Raw genomic sequence first — 21,447 nt, 5'->3', positions numbered from 1 at the left:
AATCAACATAAGGATTTTCTTTGTCTCTTTTAATTCTTTTTGGTATATAAATTCGACAGGAAAGAGCAATGATATATATATAATTCGTTTTTTGGCGTAATAAGATAAAATATATATTAGAATTTAAGTTAGACCTTCTTAAACACAAGTGTGAAAACCATTTTTCCAATTATCCAGTTTAGGCATCCAATTTGATATTATAATTTTTGCGTGATACCGGAACAAATATATATAGACAGACATACAGACAAAATAAAAAAAATTGCTTTGGCATCAATTAATCAATTAATGTTCAAGGGATGGGCCACAGCGTCTCTCTTAAAACAACACCAAAGCCTAAATGTGGTTGCCAATCCGCCTGCCAAACGTAGCAACTACTGACAAAACCCCCTTATGGGGAGGTCTATGTTTCGCAGTGAACAATTGACGGTTGACATGATGAAACAGTTATAAAGAGACTTCAATCTTTAAAAATTCCAAATTTAGTGGCGAAATTCCCTAAAGTTCTAGTACCCAAGAGATATTTTCGTCTTTATAGATCCACAAACAGTCTAATGGCATACTAATTGTTTTCAAAAGAGGGAACAATAGACCTCGGCCTTGGTCTGTTTTCCTTAGTTACCTATTGTCTCTATTAGAAAGCCTTCATATAAATGGAGCTTTATTTCTGCACGATAAGTAATACTATTTAACAGGAGAGAATCGGTATAAAATAATTTCCTTTGCCCGTTTTTCATCTCTGTTATTTTCATTTGTGTTTAATCAATATGTAAAAACAAATATATTTATAACTGTAATATCAGATGGCGTTTTTATTTTCATTAGTCGACTGACAGGTACTATTTTTAATATGGTCTAAGAACAAGGAATTACATAGAAGGAATGATAAAATAAAAACTGTAAATCATACGGTTGCCTCCTTTCTTCTTATGCAAATATAATTAGTAAAAAGAGGACGAAAGATACACTATCAGTTATTATTTTTCTCAATTCATAGCAGGCTAGTGTGTAGAAAATGTGTGTAAAAATTTTTTGTTCATATTCATAGGTATGTCATTAATTTGTCAATGACAAATTTTACATTACTAGATAATATATTCGACACAGTTTATGTAGAAAGTATGCAAGCAGGTTGTATCTGAATTTAGTACGGTTATACGACTAATAAAACCAAGTTGTCATATCTAGATGCATTTGACTACTACGGACTATTCAAAAGGCAGATGCGTTTTTATATGTATCCTTCTCTAACGCATTGGCAATGTCACAAATAGAACGAGCTACACACTAGGTGAATTATACATTCCATTTTTTCTACTCCGAAATCTTTGGTTACGGCAAAATTATATAATCTGTAGCTGTAATGTGGTACGTTATTTTTTAGAACAATAATATTCAAGGTGCAGTAAATTTAAGAGAGGGTAGTCAGTAGTTTACTATAAACATTTATACTCGTATCATGCAGAATACCTTACTGATTTTGTTCATATAAGATACATATTTTCGAGTACATTTGGAATGCACTAGATTAGAATGTAAACTTATTGTCACCGCTTATTTTAATTTGGTTTGTTAACAGTATTTAGCGTTGCTGTGGTTAGTAAAAAATTTGAATTGTCAGTTTATGGTATCGTTTATATTTAACTCGCCATTAGGAATAGGGGTTTTATGATTCGGGTTAGCAAACTATCGACTTTCAATTCTCTTATCGTCATAATTGCAGTAACTTATTAATGACCCATTTCTAGGCACGATATGCTCATATCAAATAAATATGAATTTAAAATTCATATAAAGCACAAATGTTTCTAGTTAATTGATATACAAAGAATGACAAAAAGAATATCTCTTCATTTTCAATAAAACCGGAGCTGTATCGCTTTTAATTATTCTCACTGTAATAGTGCATTCCAATCAGCGCGAGTATTGTGCGAGTTTATAATTGAATTTTTTTTTTTAAGAATAGCAACAGAGCAAAGGCATCCAGGACTATAATGATAAGTATGGATTATTTTCCCAAATACATATTTTTATAACAAAGTACACTTCTAGTATAAATTCATTTCGATCTTTATGCTAGTAAGTAGATAATGTTGACACAGTTAAATATTTATATTTTAGATTATATAGATGGTGCGCCTCCGTTCTAATGATTCACCAAAAATAGGTCAACTTTTGTATCCATTTTTTGCGTGCGTGAATAGGGACACCGTAATGTACTGTTACTACCCAGCACGTGGAAAAATGTATATTTTAAGGATAAGTTGAGAAAAGAAAATTCTATAGAATACATAATAGATAAAAATAATATAAATAATATAGATAAAAAATAGATAATAAAGAAGAGAAAAAAAGACAAATATCTTACTTAATAATTCATAATGACGATAGTTTTTATTGGTTATTTTGATTTACTTTGAGTATAGATTTAAAAAAAGATTTCGTTTTAAAATCATTGTATATTTAATACTGTATTATATTAGAAAAATAGTTTTCAATTTAAATTAAAAAAATTTACTTGATTTGAGAATTTTTTAAATCAAATACTTGCAACACTGAAAAAATTGTGTGCTTTGTTTTAAAAAAAGCTGGCTTAAGTGACGTTTGACTCTATTTCGATCTGTATTTAACACTCATTGCACTGTTTTTTTTAATTTTTTTATTTAAACATTTTTTTCTCTTTGTACAATAGTATTTTAAGTATACTAGTTGCTATAATTAATAATTTATGAACATATTATTATTATGCAGTATGCAATGGTAAATAGCTTGACGGTCTACCTGATGGAAAATGCTAACCATTACTTATAGTCATGAACAGCGTCGTGTACAATTACAAAACACCTCCATAGTATGGACACCATTCCAAAGAATAAAAGTTTTATGCAAGTCTATATGTTCGTATAATATCTTCAGTAGCGTCTATATAAAGGTTTTATGGCCACATGATATGGTTGAGTAGCTTTATTAGCTTATTATTTCTCTGTTAGACTTATATTACAGGTTAGTACTTCAGATTTTTTTTATTTTTTGCCGAAGGGTTAACATTAGGCTCCGAGCAGCGATCTATTAATTTGTCTGAAGATGCCTTGTTTTTAAGTGAAATAGAGGTCACAAAACGTGCATGGATGGTATGGCGGTCGGAAATTGATGGCTAACATGGAAGGTTGTAGAATTTCTCATTATAATAATAGTAGTCAATTGTCGAGTGTTGGCAGTTGCAGGCATACTAATAGTAGCGGACCTAAACAAAATAATTATAATCAACTAATCAGTGATTTAGACATCCGCAAGATAACACCTAGTTCAGTAAACTAACTACTAGTTAGTTAAGCTACGTAACAATAATTTTAAGTACTTATGTTAATATTGTAATAAAATAAATAATTAAATTGGAGTTACCTTGACTGCCTTGGTGGTGTTGCGGTTTTATACACTGCCTTACTTTCCGCTGGTATCGAGGGTATCAATTATAACAAATATTTATATATGATTATTTCTGAATTGTTTAGTACTTATAGTACAAGTCCTGCTTAGTTTGAGATTAGATGGCGCTGGGTCCATTAGTATTTATTTACCTATAACAAAAACAAAGTTTCGTGAATATAATTATTTGACAGATTTTGGTTTAATGAAAATCATAGACGTATTATAACGGTATATTTTATAATTTAGCCAAATTTTATCAGAGTTGGACTTTAGGCCACTCCTTCCTTTCCCGTGGGTATCGTAAGAACCGGCTAAGGGAAGGCGTGGGATGGGTAGCAACGTTCCTCTTAAAACGATTCTAAAGTCTGATTGCGGTTGTCAATCCGCCTGCCAAGTATAGCAACTACTGGTAAAACCTCCCCAAGGGTGAAGCTTACATTCAGCAGTGGATAGTTGAAGGCTGATATGATGATGAAGATAGACTATATAGTCGTCTGCTTGAGTATCACTGCCCCATTCGTGTTTCTATCGTAAAACAGTCGTTTATATAAAGCTGTGTTTAGGCTTGAAACGTGAGATGTGATAATGGCATTATAGTGTACAGAGGCATAATACTTTAATCCTCAAAAATGGAAATGCATCAAGAGTGTTATGGGCGATACAGTATACATTGTTATGTATATGGTACCGTTCGTGTCTATAATCGACGGTTGCCACTTACCGCCATGTGGACTGTCAACTTGTTTGCCATTATAAGTTGCAAAAAAAAAATATTGGCGAAATTAGTTAATTCATTTGAGTAGTCATTAATTTTTTAAGATAATAAAATAAATGAGAGAGAATATTGTTTAGAAACAATACCTTGGTATTTTTTTATTGTTAGTGGTGGCTCGATAGTACGTATAGATAAGCGGAAGATCTACATATTTACATATTAGAAGAAATAAAAAGAAAATGACAAGAGACAAGTAAAATTGACTGTTTTGGAAGCATACTATCATAGTTCTCTTAAGAACTTAACTTTACCAGAGGGAGACTTTGTACAAAAGTCGATTGCTTGGGTACCTCTTTCCCATTCGAGTTTCAACCGTGAAGCAGTTGTGTTTGCATGGCTGTGTTTCGGTTTGAAGGGTGGGATATAGCGTGAATTTACTGGGTATAGAGGAATAACACCTGAATCCTCAGGAATGGCAACGCATGGGGGGTATCATGGGCGAAACAGTATACTCTGTTATGTCCATGGTACTGTTCATGTCTATAGGCGACGGTTACCACTTTCCATCAGATGGGCCGTCAGCTTGTTTGCCATTCTAAGTTGTATAAAAAAAAGTGTAATATCATAGTTCTCTTAAGAACGGTAATAAGGGTACCAGGAGCGTCACGGTAACTTTTGTGATGTCATGGTGCAGTTCATGTCTATAGGCGACGGTAACTACTATCAATCAAGTTGGCTGTCAGTTTGTTTGTTATTCTAAGTTACATAATAACTTTTGCACATATGGGTATAGATGTGGAGTGATAGCAGTTATCAGTGATTAGAAATTTACAAAAGTACGACTTGTGTATACTAATATAATAAAAAGAAACATTTGACTGTTCGTTTTTAAAGGAAAAACTCAATAATTACTTAACCAGTTTTAAAAATCCTTTTACGTATAGAAAGCTACAATATCACCAAGTAATATAGGCCATTGTAAATTAAATCTTTTAATGTATTCAATATAAATTATGTACAATAAAAATTTTACAATACAATAGGTATTAACAATATAATAGATTTTACATTACAAAAATAATATAATTAATAATATTATTTTAGAAAATTCTATCCACTAGTACGAAGCCGGGCCGGATCGCTAGTATTATATTTTAGTATTTATGTTTTACATATTACTTTCCTTTAGGTGGATCGTCCGCTTGTTTGCTATTTAAGTTATATTTATTTTTATAAAATAAGTTATGCGGAAACAAAACAAAAAAAATCAATCTTTTGTATTAATATAAAAATACATTTAGATCGTGTGAATCTGTCAGCGGACTTAATTTGGTACTGGAAAAGCCTGTGGATTAATTCAATTAGAGTTAAGAAAATAAGATGTCCGTTTTAAAATTAAATCTATTAATTTAATTTAAAGTTAGGGGAATTGTTGGAAGTACGTATGTTACACTTTAAGTTATAAAATAGCGTATACGTCTTTATTTTCAGTTCCGCCTATTGATCTTAGCGCATAGATAATTCACGTCAGAGAAAGTGAGACTTACTAAAAAAAAAGTTGGCAGTATTCTTCTTTTTATTGATAAATATTGATAAACTAATAGGTCATGTTTCATTTAAATCATTATTATATATAATTAACGAAATATATAAATTTTTCAAAAAAAAAAATAGCTGGTAGCTGCTTTGCCCAAAAGATAAGTTTGGCAATCCAAAGAGGTAATGCTGCCAGTAAGATACTGGCAGCATTACATTAGGGTACGCTGCCTCGATGTGGTGCGTTGTGGGATTACTTATAATTAGTATTAGTATTTAAGGAATTTTATATGAACTTTAATTTATTGTTGTATTGTTTTTATAAAATGCATTAGAACAGAAAATTCCAAAATAAAAATTTTTTGTTTCATTATGATTTTTATATATTTATAAATTTAATATAAAAAGAAATGAAAACTTTAATAAGCAGATTTCGCTTTGAAAAAAGAACAACATCCACTCAATCATGACAAAATTATTTGACTTTGAATAAAACGCACCAATGAATAATACGTTTCGTAGAAACAGATTTAGAATATTTGAATTTAGTACGCGGAAATGTAGAATTTTTGAAATTTCATTTTCTATATAATTTAATTTAGAAAATTACTTTAGAAAACGCCTAAAACTCTCTAGATTACTCCTCCAGATGTTCCTTATTTTATGCTGTCTGTTTCCAGATCTGTTCATTTAGCATCCCAGATGTTTTGCTCAATTAAATTAAGACACTGATTTGAATTTAAAAATATTGAATTTAATCCTTCTGTATGTTTAAAGATAGCACAAAATCTATTTACAGTCTATTGGAGTTTGAGCTGTTTAAAATCAGGTCACGTTTAAAAATTAACACAGCAGCATGCAATCCCTGGTACGTACCTCGCTCGCAGCAAGGAATCCAAAGCGCGCTGGCTTATACACATGTAGATGTCAGCTCGTAGAATAGACGAGTATATGTACCTAAGCAGCTATGAGACTTTGTTTGAATACGACTTTAATGTCGTCCTATTTTAAAGTGCAATGTGCTGTCCAACTAGATCTAACTGTAATAGTGCTTACAATACATCAGTCGAGGAATAGACGGGAGTGGTGGATATGTGGGTGTGATTAAATGTGGGTATTTTTGTCTGTCTCAATTATTGTGAATGTCTCATTTATTTAAGGTGTTAAACCTTTTTTATTTTTTAACAATGTCTATATATGTGTACTAGCGGCTCGTCCCGGTTTCGCACCGGTGGACATTTTAACATTTTAAAAAGTGGTTATTGTGACATAACGATAATAGTTGGACATATAGTATTGCGTATTATAATTTTATTATAATTTTATAAACATATTATGTTTGTAGTTTCAGACAATTGTTTCGACGTCAACTAGAAGTCTTTTTCAAGTCAAGTACGGTGCTTTACATTACAGAGAGACGAGACTGTGATTCTCGGTATATATAGACATCGTATCAAAACATGGTCATACAATGCTGAATAAGTTGCAAGTCACTCCACAAGCTGTAGTGAAGTCTATTCTCGGAGTTTAACTAAGCGATAAAATCAGAAATGATAACAAATGATAACAGATATAAAGACCGAAAATTCTGTAAGTTGAAGTAGTAATGGGTCAATTATATAGTTCAAAGGATTGACAATTGATACGGTATAAAGTGCTTTTTTAGATGCGGAGAAAATGATATGGTAAGCTCACTGGCACTATAGGCTGTCGGGGTATCAGTGAGTGATGATAGATGAGAATGAAATTAAAATAGATAGCCTATCGTAGTAAATTACTAGAAACTACGATGGTTTCCAGCGGTGACCGTGTGGAGGTCGACCTGGTAAATCGATGCTAGTAACGAGCGTTAACCTTCCTATTACCAACAATGGCCTCTTTCTCGAAAGAAAGTGGTGACAGTTATGGGTATATATGATTGTTAGCTTGCATAATGGCAAATTCCTAGCGGTAAAATAGGTTTAGTGGTTACACTGCCTATATATTAATTAACTGAAGACTCTCTTAACCATAGAGGTAAAAATATAATGTAAGATTACACAATATTAAAATCATCATCCTATCAGCTTTTAACTGTCCACTGGTGATTATAAGCGTTCCGCTAAAGTGGTTTTGCCAGCAGTTGTCACTCTTGGCTAGCGGTTTGGCAACCGCAGTTATCTTTGGGGATTTTTTTATATATTTTTTTATACAACATAGAATGGAAAACAAGCTGACGGCCCACCTGATGGAAAGTGGTAACTGTCGCCTATAGACATGGGTAGTACCATGAACATTACAGAGTATATACTGTTTCGCCCATAATATCCTTCATGCGTTGCCATTCCTAACGACTCAGGTGTTATTCCTCTGTGCCCTTTAAAACGCCATATCTCACCCTTCAAACCGAAACACAGTTATGCAAACATAACTGCTTCACGGTAGAAACACGAATAGGACAGAGATACCCAAGCAAATGACTTTGACGAAGTCTCCCTCTGGTATTTTTTACTAATATGGCTTATATCGTTATTGCCTTCATATTCAGTGTACAGTATAGAGTACAACTCTTTTAGAATACCTTCATGTATCGAATATTGCACTCATAAAGTGTCAAAATGGGCTATAAAGATAACGACACAGTGTTAAAATTTATTGACTTGGATTAAGTGAGTCTATAAAATAAATATTAGTTCAACTTAGTTTGGAAGTCATCGCTTAGAATTTACTAGAGCACAGCAGATGTGTCGGTCAAATACTCACTAGTTAATTTTGTATAACTAACAACATTTGACGGTTTTTTATGGATGCAATTTATTTACATTATTACGAGTATTATAAATATTGTATTTATGTACTAATTATAAAGTTCGTTTTTCATCTTTTCATTTAAACTTTCCACAAAAAATATTGAAATAGCATTGAATTACGTATCCAAAATTCGTTGCAACAGAAACAATTTTTATTACGGGAATTATGAAACATGAATTATGAACAGACTCATAAACTGCTACTTGATGGCAAAAGTTATACTATAATATTTTTACTAGTATTCGATTTATAGTATACAAAAAAATTAATAGTAGCCGATACAAGAAAACAAAGAAGTCATTGGTTTTTACAAAGTTATCTATTTCCAGTATTTATGGAACTTCTCATATGTAGTGTAGGTGTCTATGTATCCTATTTATTGTTATGTGCAAGTATGTATTATTAAATGATATGTATAAATGTTATTATAAAAGTCGTTTGTTATTTATAAAAGTTGGACACTTCTGTCCCATTTGTGTTTTTAGAGTGAAGCACGATAGTGTTTCGGTTTGAAGGGTGGGATATGGCAGTGAATTTACAGGGTACAGAGGAATAACACCTAAGTCTTCAGGAATGACAACGCATGAGGGCTATTATGGGCGAAACAGTATTACTCTGTTATATCCATGGTATTGCGCACCACTTTTCATCAGGTGGGCTGTCAGCTTATTTGCCATTCTAAGTTGCATAAAAAAATCATTCATTGAGTGATATATACTTGTGCTTTTTTTCTTATAAATTTGTCTCAATTTGTCATCTTTTTTATATGTACCTAACTTTAGTCGCGATATGTGTAGCTGTAGTCCCCAAAGGCAACAAATCTGTGTAGGTGTGCCGTTGAAACGGAAGGAGTGATGGACAGTTCCACGGAATGTGACAAAGTAGCGTTCATTGTTGATGCGAAATCTTACTTATTCACGCCTTTCCTTGAAACAGTGATATATGTTAGACTTTGACAAATTAGTATCTCTCAATTTTTTTAGGCAACGCGCCTATTTATACGTCTATTCTACATTTACACGTATTGCAAATAAAAATCATTGTTAGAAAATGTTCCCATATTTGTTACGTCGATTTGTAAAAAAAAAAGAAGAAATATCACACATAATCAAATCTTGTTTTTTATATATCACAAGGAGCAAAAGAAAATGCAGCTCACCTGATGGTAAGTGACTATGATCACCCGCAACATTAAAGGCATTGCAGGTGTGCTGCCGGCCTTTAAAAAAGGAATCTTTGGTTCTCTAATCATCTTCTATTAAATGTAAAGTCAAATTCGGGTATTTAATTTAATAATGTCAATATACTGTTTATCAATTTCACAGAATTCATATTTAAGTTATGATAGTTATTTTTTCTCATTTTGATCATTTCTTGTAATTGTTTGTAATTATATTAAGTTTACTATCTTTTGGAGGAAATAATAAAGAGTATCTATCTATCTATGTATGGATTAAAAAAGTAATATAAGTGTAATCATTTTTAAACATATTATAATAGATTTTTTTAGTGATTTGAGATAATTTCAAATTAATTTTAAAAGAGATGTTGCTTGAAATAAGTTCCGGTTTTTAGCTTGTGAGATATCTCGCATTGGGTTCTCTCTGGTTACCCCGTCGAGGATTTGGCGTGAAGATACATAATAACTTACATATATATGTGAGAAATTTATAAATGATCAAGGCAACATTAACGGACATTTTAATATGTACGCCGTGGGATATGGCGTCAGTCGCAGTCTGACTTATGGCCCATTTAGAATTACTTGGTAACTCCCAGCTGAATTTACGGAGAGTGTATTAGCAAATGGGAACATGAAACGTGCTTACTTACTTAGGCAGAGAATGAAAACTTGTGTATGGCGTTTATAAGCATAATAATGTTGGTAAAATGTGCATTTTTTTTACGGAAAGGAAATAAAACGGTAACACTGTCTTCGCTATTAGTATACTTACGCTGGCGTGGTACTAGTGAGAGATTAATAAATCTACCTTAGTTAATTTCTAGAAATTAACTAAGATAGTTTCCAGGGAAGATCTCGTAAAGGTCGAACTGAGAGGGAGAATAGATATAGGATCGTAAGATATTATTTTTTTAATAGGTGACGATGGAGTGGTAATCCCGCTTGTGTTACCGGTACACGCTGACAAGGTATCAGTGAGAGATGATAGGTGAGGATGACTGCAGGTTACTTAGCTCATTGTAAGGAATTCAAGAATTAAACATGATAGTTTCCAGTCGACCTGTTATGTAAATATACACATATTATTATATCCCATTACTAACAAATCCTTTTTCCCTCATTAGACACTGGGGTCGATTCTAAAGCGCAATTTTGTAAACTTACCTCTTAAACTATTATTTCAATTTGATAGTTTCGCAAAATTACTGTTATATGGATTATCATAAATTCAATTTAGAATAATTTGGACTTTAATGTATTAGAAATCCAGTTCATAATGTTTTTTGAAATAAAGATTTTACTATAATATCAAATTAAAATTTTAATATTAGAGATAGTATCAGAATACCTAATAGCACCTCAGAATCGATCCCAATATTACATTTATATCACTACGCAGTGGATGCAGTAGTAGGTACACTGATTCATGTAAACGAGGACCTGATTCGATTCTTTGTGGGGTTAATTTTGAAGGTCTGGGTGTGTGCTATATAATATTTTATTTTAGCTATATAAAAGTTATATTACAATCCAATTTGGCTGGAAACAAAACTGTAGGATTATTTATGTTTGTGAACATTATTTATCACCACCGGAGTGTAAGATAAAAAAATGGATTGACATAATTTTAGAGTCAGAATTAATAGAATTGTAGAACTATTTATTATAGCGAATTAGTAGAGGGTTTTTATAGAGTTTTCCTTTTTCTTTATACAGGTTTGTTTCCTTAGTCGTCTCTTACGACATTCTAGGGATAAGGAATGCCTATACAATTTATTTTTTCTCGTCATCGCGTGGATCCATTTTCCACAGCGAATAGTAAATATTCTAACAAAACTATTCACTACTGACGTATCAGTGGCGAAGAGTAAAATATGTTCACTATTTACATCTGTTTGTTACACAAATCTACAGTCAATCATAAACAGAACCGTATTGTATAGCTGGCAAAGTCCAAAATAGAATGAAACTTTGCTACTAACTATCTGTCACAACAGTTGACCGTATTTTCTTAGCCGTTCAGTTTGTTCATGTTGATGAACAAACTTTTTTATTTCGTTTGTCCTTTATTAGATGCCCGAGAGAACAAGTTATGCCCATGTAGACGGTCTTATTCTCCTTTTTTTTATATACTGTTTTTAAAACATTAAATACGTTTTAAATAAATATATTAGTGAAAGAATAATAATATATATTCTAAACTTTAATATTATATTTACAACATTTATATATATTTTAGTAATAAATGCACCGCCTACTTATTTTTCTGCTTGCCTCATGGTCGACTGGTAGAGAACGCCATTAGGCGTTTAGTCCGCCAAAATAAATAAATATATTTAATAAAAGCACACATGCACTTGTAAAACAAACACGTTTATGTAGAGAAAGCGATAATAAAGTAATAATTCTTCATAACTTTAAGTAAGTGAAATTTTTCTAAAGAATTTTGCTGTTCTTAAGAAAATTTTTATTTACATTTAATTACGAGCTGTTTTTTTTAAAGAATGATAATGGAATAGTAACTCTGCCTGTGTTAACGGCGGGGCACCAGTAAGGGATGATTGGTGACGAAATTTATTTTATATTCTAATCTACTGCAGGATTCGGAAAAATATTCTCTGCTGAGAAAAATCTGCAAGAAACTCAACAGTTACTCTCCTAAATCTCTGTTAACATATGTATGTTATAAGTACATATATTTATTTAAATATATTATTTCTAACTTGGTCATTTAATTAAATAGCATGGTCAACTAACACCATGCATGTTTATCATTCAAGTAATCGTTTAATGTTTAATAAATAGGATGTGATCAATGAGAGTTTTGAATAACAGTTTTAAACTTATTAAAAGGTAGATCTTAAACATCCTTTGGTATCTTATTACATTTACTGCCAATTTCCATAAAAGATCTATTAACTTTTTCTAAACGATACTTCGGAACAGCAAGTTTGTATTTACATCTAGTGTTAAGCTTATTAAGATCGCTGTTTTTAAGAAACAATTGAAGATTCCTGCATATATACAAAATGTTTGCGTATATATATTATGAAACTATGGTGAAAATATTTGCTTCTTTAAATTTTTGTCTTAGTGATTCATGACTTCCCGTTATCTATTTATTCCGTTAATTTATTATCCGTTATTCTTTCTATATGCTCGAATCATCGTAACATGCCCTATTTTATATCTAAAATACAGTAAGTATTAAACCTAATAAAAATATCGCAAATAAATTAATTGTACAAGGACAAAGTCGTCAGTTCCATCTAATATCTAATGCAATAAAGATCCCGACTCTCGTGAATTCGAACTTAAAATATTAATCAGAAATATTGAGAGCTATTGTGAAATAGACATTCCTTTTTCCTCTGACAATTCGACAATGTGTCTTTCAGTTCGTTATGTCAATGTCGAGTTATTTCCTACATGGAGGATGACTGGATTTCTTCCTTCCTTTCACACGTAACATTTTTCATTACTATTTTATATTTAGTCATAAAAAGGAAATCATAGAAGAAAGTGCGAAGAGTGATGGGATAAATTGATGTTTACGAAGGGACAGAGATACTTATGAGAGAAATATATATTGTTCTTTGTTATTTATATGTCTATATCATATAGGTCTGTAAGTTTTGCTAATTTTAATAGTAGAATAAAATTGAGACTAGACGATGTCTGTACATGGGGATATTTAAGAAAAATTAAAATATGGGATCTTAATAAGATCCAATATATACCAGGCGGAGACTTTCTACAAAAGTCGTTTGCTTGGGCACCTCTCTTCCATTTGTGTTTCTACCGTGAAGCAGTTGTATTTAAATGGTTGTGATTTGAAGGATGGGATATGGCAGTAAATTTACAGAGTACAGAGGAATAACACTTGAGTCCTAAGGAATGGCAACGCATGGGGGCTTAGAATGGCAAACAAGCTGACAGCCCACCTGATGGAAATGGTAATCGTCGCCTATAGACATGAGCAGTACCATGGACACACACAGAAACAGAGTGTACTGTTTCGCCTATGATACCCCCATGCGTTGTTATTCCTGAATACTCGAGTGTTATTCCTCTGTGTCCTGTAAATTCACTACCATATCCCACCCTTCAAACTGAAACACAGTCATGCAAATACAACTGCTTCACGGTAGAAACACAAATGGGACAGAGGTACTCAAGCAAACGACTTTTGTAGAAAGTCTCCCTCTGATAAAAAAAGGTGGCTACAATTAATATAAAATATTAGAAGTATCTAACATTAATAATAATACGGCTTGCTTTCTTCCAAAATATAATTCTGTCAATCTTTTTTATGACTTCTACTTGTGAATAACACTAACGATTTTGCGTCACCCAAACACAAAAATAAGATCCGCCTATAATTTGATCTCTCAGTACGTAGCCGACCTTATTACGGGCTCCGTAGTTGTCGTAGGTGGCTCTGCCACTGTATCAGAAAGGTAGGTCGCTGCTTGGCCTATATTTCCTCCTTTTCAAACATCGGCATTATTTTATCGGCTGTCCCGTTCCCCCGTGACGTCACGACGCAACCCCTCCGTTGCGACTGTGTGCGTATCGCGACACGCAACGTCTGTATGTGCGTTCTCCGCCGTGATTATTGCAATAGTTCGATCTGGTTATCTTTACTCGGAAAAAGGGTGAGGTAGCTGATATACGACGTGATGGCTTATTTTAAGTGAACAGTATGTTTAGGTAAAAAATCGTATCTAATGATAGCATTGCATCGTTTTATTTTTATTTCGTAGCTACTACTTAGGGGAAGTCTATCATCTATATTATTCAGAAGCCAACGTAGTTTTAAGAAGCTTAAAAGTCCTAAAGAAAACGGCAATAAAAGCTTTTCAGCAATTATTTTTGCGTCGAAATAATTATTGCAAAATTTTCCACAATATGTTTATAGAGATGTTTATTTAACGAAGCCGTGTTGGAGTTTAATTAATTTTTGGTAGCAGAGGCATCGTTTATTCGGGGCGGGGCCAGTCGGGGCCTATTATTACATTATATTACCTATCCGCTTCGGATCTATTCACGTTATTGTATTGTATGAATGTTAATGTAGTGAGCTAATTTAGTTGTTGTTTGCTAAAGATAAATGAAACGCTTTGTTCTCTGAAATTTTACACAATTGATACAGTCCCGCCTCGTTTCTGTTACATGTAAAACATAACTCATTTAAATGGATTTTTAAACGTGCATTATCACATTTTTGAATATTTTACTCGTTTAATTTTATTTTTATTATCCTCTCAATATTAAAAATGTGAAAGTTTGTAACGATGGATGCATTTTTTTACAACACAGGGGGCAAACGAGCATGCGGCTCACCTGATGGTAAGTGACTGCCGCCGCCCATGATCACCCACAACACCAAAGGCATTGCCGGTGTGCTGCCGGCCTTTTAAAAAGGAATATGCTCTTTTCTTGAAGGTTATGATGTCGTATCGGTTCGGAAATACTGCTGCTGGATGTTTTTTTTTAATCTTTTTTATTTAGAGGCTTTTATCCTATAAGGATATGTCAGCTTCATCATACCCTAATCTTAAAAAATACCTCACATACTTAAAACATTAATACATACATACATAAATAAATAATACATAATATCTCAGTAGTCTATTTTAATAAAGGCAATTATTGATACAAAAATATAGTAATTAAAGATTTTGCCATTCCAGAATGTGGATCTGCGAGTATATTTGAAAATAAACCAGTCTCCTGTCTATTGAGACTATATTTCTGTACCAATACTTCCCTTTGTGTTTTGTATTTTGTACATTCGAATATCATATGCTGAACATCATCCAATGTGTTGGAAGTTGATTAAAAAAAGTGGTTGTGCGTGCAAGAAAGTTTCTTGAAAAATGCACTGTGAAAAACCCATACGTCCAGATGGTTGGGATTAAAGTTTAGTTTATTGTGGGTTGTACGGTGGCGAAAATCAGCAGCGGAAAATTTGGTGAAATTCAACAGGATAAATATTTGTTACTTTTTCACGCAAAAACTACTGAATGGCATTGAATGAAATTTGGTACATGATAGGTTATTATATCCTAACTTAGTACACATGTAGATTATATACTGTTTCAAGCGGAGAAGCCGCAGGGTATAGATAGTTATTTATATTAAATATTTAAATGATAGTATCCACTATTATTAGCGCCTTCCAATGAATGATTTAAGAGCAGAAATCGCCCACTGAAAGGGAAAAGTTGGCCCCTCAAAATAATTTTTGCGAGAGTGAGAAACGGGGCAAGAGTCATAGGTCCAGTGGGTCTAAGACCTCTATAAATTTGCATCTACATGAGCGGTGAAGCTCACGGAGGGCCCGGGCAAAGTTAAGCATGCCATAATGAGATAAAAAATATAAGGGTTAGAGAGAAATCCTTACTAATATTGTAAATGTGTAAATGGGTTTGTTTGTTACCTCTTAGCGCCTTGTTTATTAATCAATTATGAAATTTGGTATAAACCTATTAGATGGAATGGAGAAGAATATTTTTATTTAGATTAGTAAATATATCCCGGTCACGTGGATGAAGTCACGGGCCATAACTAGTAATTAAACTAACTCCTTTGAGATAAACTGAGTAACTACAAAGATAATCCAAACCAAAAACTAGAAGCAAGTAAACGAACACGATTACTGAAGTGTAGCTTGATTGCTCAGTACAACGGTTCATTTTTGTTCTATTGTTATTTATACAGGATGTGACAGACGACGCATAACAACGAGCTTCAGTGATAGCTTTCATGATTCCGAACAATTTTCACAATGAAGGTCAGAGATCGGATGATAAAAACAAAGGAACTGTCCAATACAAAACATGCGGTTATGTGATTTATTTATTATGAAAGACTTTAGTTTTTATACGACTTCTAAAAGATTATTATTTCGTAAGCATTTTTACTCGGGTTTTTATTTTATTTTTGTTATTTATTTTATTCAAAATCTGGTTAAAATTAAAATTAAATAAATTTCTAATCAATATTTATTTATTGCTTCATTTTTTTTAGGAATAATATACACTATAGCAATATATATTAAGTACGTTTAAATTATAGAATCGTCATGTCTACATCCGTTTAAAAATAAGTATTTACATAGAAAGTATTAATTGATTATGTATCAGTATGTGACCAGAACACGGTTAGTTGTTCACTTTATATATATGTACATAGTTCAATCAGCGCTTCGCTTATTCATTAGCCGCTATACGGGGGTAATTTTAGCTCTGTGTTAAAAACCCTTTGACAAGAGTATTTCTCCTTAGCCGAATCATTTTCAAACTTCAACCCCTTCTAAATTACGCTGTCTTTTGTCATTGCCTCACTGCTTCATGACTTTATCAGTTTGTTCTGAATCCTTTGTTTTAATTTTAATAATAATTTAAGACTAATTCACAACTCTTAAAATATGGCAATTGATCCTAAAGAATTCAGCACCAGCCAATCTTGAGCTCGCGGCATAATGATCACGTTCAATAAGTTTTAGAATGGAAATCTGCGTTTCTGACATCGCATTCATTTATAACAATTGATCTCCACGACTATTCAGACCTCTTTGTAATTTCATTAAACGAAACCGAACCCCGCTCTCAAACGGCAAATATTTGTGGAGTTGTACATTTTTAATTAAATTTGTTTTATTCGTGTTCGATGTTTTGTTTTACTTTCTAATTTTGTTTATTTTAAATTCTTTAGCAGACGAACTTTTTAAATATTGGTATATAGTACAAGTTTAGTTTTAATTAATTTTTTTTCTATTTTGCCACAAATGTGGTGATAGTTTGCTAATTTGACAATGCCTCACTTTTTAAGAAGTCTATTATATTTATTACAGGAATACATCGATATACATATTACTTTGCGTTATTTTACCTCAGCCTTCTTTTAAACCGAGATTGATTGATTCATTTGGCCACAGGGAAGGAATTGTTAGTACCGGAGATGCTTGTCCCCACTGCTAGTAATATACCTCTCTCAGGTCACTTCGAAACTATCGTGCTTCATTTATAGTAAATTCATTACGATAGACCAATTACCTGCCTTTATCCTCATCGTTTAATTCTTTACTAAGCCCTGTCATTGTATACCGTTAGTACAAGTCAGCACCATTCCATCTTCATCTATTAACAAAAAAAGTTGCTTCACTTTTCGTATGAGAAATCTCAAATAAACCAAAAAAAGAAAAATATTTCTGGTTGGTTCTATCCTCTCCAACCAGCCAAAAAATGTCATATAAATATGTTTTTTGTTAGTTCTATTTTCAGAGTGAAGCAACATAGATTACGGTCATCTCTTGAACGCATTCAGTTATACGGTGACTTAGCAGTAAGCTATCCAAGTATCTCTAGATTATCGTTAAGCCATAGTGAATACTCTTGAGTGAATTGAAAACTGATCATTTAGTTGATCCTTATTGTTAGATATACTAGTCGGTAATATGAACACTGCCACCCATTCAAAATTTTATCAATATTTAAATCAGTTAAGATTTTTTTTTTATACAACTTAAAATGGCAAACAAGTTGACGCCCCATTTGATGGAAAGTGGTAACCGTCGCCTATAGACATGAGCAGTATACCATGACCATGGACATAACAGAGTATACTGTTTCGCTCATGATACCCGCCATGTGTTGCCATAACTCATGACTCAGGTGTTATTCCTTTGTATCCAGTAAATTCACGCCATATCCCACACTTCAAACCGAAACACAGCCATGCAAACACAACTGCTTCACGGGTGAAACACAAATGGGACAGAGGTACCCAAGCAATCGACTTTTGTACAAAGTCTCCCTCTGATTTAAAAAAATCATTTATATTTATTTATATCAATTATAAATAACAAGCTCGTGTGTAAAATTTCATACTTCTAAATCCACTTATTTAGGTGGAGTATTGTTTACTACTCGTTGAATGCCCTCTGAAATCAAGGATTTTTAGGTCGTCTACGTTATAAATTACTCATTTAATTACATTTATACGCCACAATTATTTAATATTATTTCGATAGTCTGCTTAGTATAGTTATCTATTAAAATATATTATCACCATCTAGAAGAGAAATTATTTAAACTTATAAAAAAATTAGAAAATTTGAAGCTCGCCACTAAAGATATTGATGCCAGAGATCCGGGGATAGTCGCTTTGGTAATGAATTTGAGGTAAAGGGGCTGGCTTTGAACTCTTCTAAAAAGACTTGCATACTTATAAATGATACTCTTCTAAATATAAGACCATTTTCCATCATGTGAAGTTTGCATAAAAGAAGTCAGTATAAATGACAAAAATATTAAGATTAGAAAATTTGTAAACTTCTATCACGTAGTTTATTAATTAATGGAATACCTATAATAGATTACATTTTTTTTAAGTGCATGTAATCACACAATTTTTTAGTGAGTTTAGGAGGAAACAAAATGGAATACCTATCAAAAAGGTATCTATATCTATCTGTCTATCTACCCATATAAAGGTACCCATTACAGCACTGAAAGTAACTTGGAATTCTAAATGTTTTGAAGAGCGTCATAAAATTAAATCATGAAAGGGAGGTAATATGTTTGCACCGCATGCGTCGGTCGTTAGAGATTTTACAATTTTAACCGAATTAAAAAGAAGGAGGTAAATAATTTGATTATATTTTTTTGTGTGCGTCTCCACCAAATATATCTTTCATATTTTTTTGAATTTTTTATTCACTACACATTATAAAATTGTTATCTTGATGATAAGCCTGTTTGTATTTTCATACACGTCTCATCAATGGATGGCAAATCATAATATACAAGTTTAAGTTAAAGAAAATTACGAATTAAACCTTATAACGAGCAGGTTGGTTTGCGTAGTCTAATAATTTGGACCAAAATCGTCCTTTTAAGAGTAGGGATCCAGCAGTGGGACGTTAATTGGTTGTTATTTATTATGATGTTAATTAAGTCTATTCAAAAAGGCATTATTCGAGATGTATTCAAGCATTTTGAATGAGCCAACGTCGATGCAACGACCTAAAAAGGTTCGCTTGAAGTGTATTCTTTACAAATGTTAAGTTGTTAACAACTGAGGCAAGACAACGAAGTAGGTCAACCTTACCACTGGGAAGTTACTGGTAATGTATGTGTCTACGGTTCTGTGGAGCTCAGAAGTTGTAGAAAATTGGATTTTCAAACGTATTATGTGGGTTTGCCCGCGTGAATTAGAATAAGTAAATTTTGCTGGAGAAAAACAAAAGTTAATTTAATAATATAAACTAATTAAAGCAATATTATCTATTAATTTGATTGTTCTTAATTTAAAATAAATAAACATGGAATGATGGTAGAGCTTAAATAAGTGATATTAAGTATTTGTATTTAGAATGTAAAATACAGTAGGTATTTATGTGTATTCATAAATAGATATTATTCCTTAGTAGCTAGAATTTTGTTTCCTAGAGAAAAGCAATACGTTAATCAGCTACAAAATTAATTCAAGATCGACGTCGGAATAGACTCTATCAAATACAAAAAAAATATATATATATATCAAAATTGATTCAGAATTAGCAAAAACTTGTGTAAATGTGTATGTGTATATATAAAAATAAAAAGAAAAATACAGATGAATTTATAATCTCTTTCCCATGCTAGGGATACCATTATAAAAAAAAAATCTACTAAGGCCTTATACCGTACCGTTATGTATTGCTGTGTGGTGCCAGCATGGAATAAGCCACCCTTACTTTCCCGTGGTGTTTTAAGATGTGACTAAGGGGACTTAATAGTTGGAGGATGGACGGGTAGCAGTATTCCTTTTAAAATATCACCAAAACCTAACTGCGGTTGCCAACCCGCCGTCAATCATGGCATCTACTGGCAAACCCCCCAAGAGGTGGTCATTGTTCAGCAGTGGACAGTTAACGGTTGATATGATGATGATGATGAAGGTCTTATAGTGAGAGCAATACCACCTTAATGGGGGGAAAGGGATTGTTAGTAATAGAGACTGAGAATTCCATTGCTAGCAATATACCCAACCAGGTCGACCTCCTCGCGGTTCCCCCAGGAAACTATCATGGTCGATTCCTGATGAATTCATCATGATGGGCTAACTGACCTGTTTTCATTCTCATCTATCACCCTTCACTGGTGCTCAGCGTATCCCGTTAGCGCAGGCGGAGTTACCATACCATTTTCACCCATCAAGAAAAAAATACCACCTTAATATTCATTTTAGAAAAAATATTAACAGCTTTAGTGTAGACTGTTTAATACTCGTAATTGCTTTATAGAGGTGGTTCTATCACTAAAACGCTAGATAAAATGGTTAGAAAATTTGTAAAATTGAACTGTTATTAGTATTAGTAGTTTCAACTTATAACTTGAGTCTAGACTAAGCTACTACGGCCAGAACATTACAGCGTTGTATGCAAATGCAATCAGTTAGATTGTATTTATCCCAAGAAACTCGAAACTTATTACTTTACTTGGTAAACACGCCAACTTGCATTGCCTTGGGGAATAGAGAAATTGTTTGTTTAATGGTGAAATAATTTATTTGTGTAATTTTTTTAAAAGGTTTAATTTCTTAAGTTGTTGCTATTTAGCTTGAAACTGCACTTTCAATAAATATTTGCTGGTTCTGGTTTTTTTTTATTTTATTGATGATCTTAACTGGTTTCGTAGGTATGATTGGAGTGAAAATTTGCTACTGCTTTCTTCTCCATGTTAAATATATATATATATATATATATATATATATATATATATATATATATATATATATATAT

At 32.4% G+C, this 21,447-nt stretch overlaps 1 protein-coding gene across 2 annotated transcripts in view; it reads right to left on the bottom strand.

Moving 5' to 3' along the window:
* The window catches only part of LOC113518458 (solute carrier family 12 member 6), a 174,331-nt gene that overhangs the window by 96,541 nt on the left and 56,343 nt on the right, over positions 1-21,447 (bottom strand). The window lies entirely within an intron of this gene.

Source organism: Galleria mellonella, unplaced genomic scaffold (assembly GCF_026898425.1).
Source record: "Galleria mellonella isolate WM207_F2 unplaced genomic scaffold, CSIRO_AGI_GalMel_v1 utg132, whole genome shotgun sequence".
Taxonomy (NCBI): Eukaryota; Metazoa; Arthropoda; class Insecta; order Lepidoptera; family Pyralidae; genus Galleria; species Galleria mellonella.
Note: the sequence above shows the minus strand (reverse complement) of the source record. Positions and strands in the feature narration are given on the sequence as shown.